General features: G+C 48.8%; 1 protein-coding gene across 2 annotated transcripts in view; it reads left to right on the top strand.

Annotated features, from left to right (window-relative positions):
* Nucleotides 1–252, top strand: part of LOC119594202 (protein bric-a-brac 2-like) — a gene marked incomplete in the record, with an annotated part of 27,988 nt that overhangs the window by 24,349 nt on the left and 3,387 nt on the right.

Here is a 252-nt window from a genome sequence, read left to right as displayed (position 1 = left end):
TATCCCCGACCCCAGTCTTTTCCTCTGTTTCTAGATGATCTACGTCTATATTTCTCTCTCGTCTTTCGTGCTCTTTCTCCTTTCCTTCTTCATCTCCTCCCGTCCGTCCTCCCCCGCCTTCTTTCCGTGGCTTGCCATGAACTAGCTGCCGGTGTGTACATTGTAGATGCTGCATGTTGTACATCGTGTAGCGTCTTCACACGTACGTAGACGAAGTTGTCTTGTATTTTGAGAGCAGGATCGTGCATGACT

This window comes from Penaeus monodon, chromosome 33 (genome assembly GCF_015228065.2).
Source record: "Penaeus monodon isolate SGIC_2016 chromosome 33, NSTDA_Pmon_1, whole genome shotgun sequence".
NCBI classification, from domain to species: Eukaryota; Metazoa; Arthropoda; class Malacostraca; order Decapoda; family Penaeidae; genus Penaeus; species Penaeus monodon.
The sequence above is the reverse complement of the archived record's forward strand: the minus strand, read 5'-3'. Positions and strand labels throughout refer to the sequence as shown.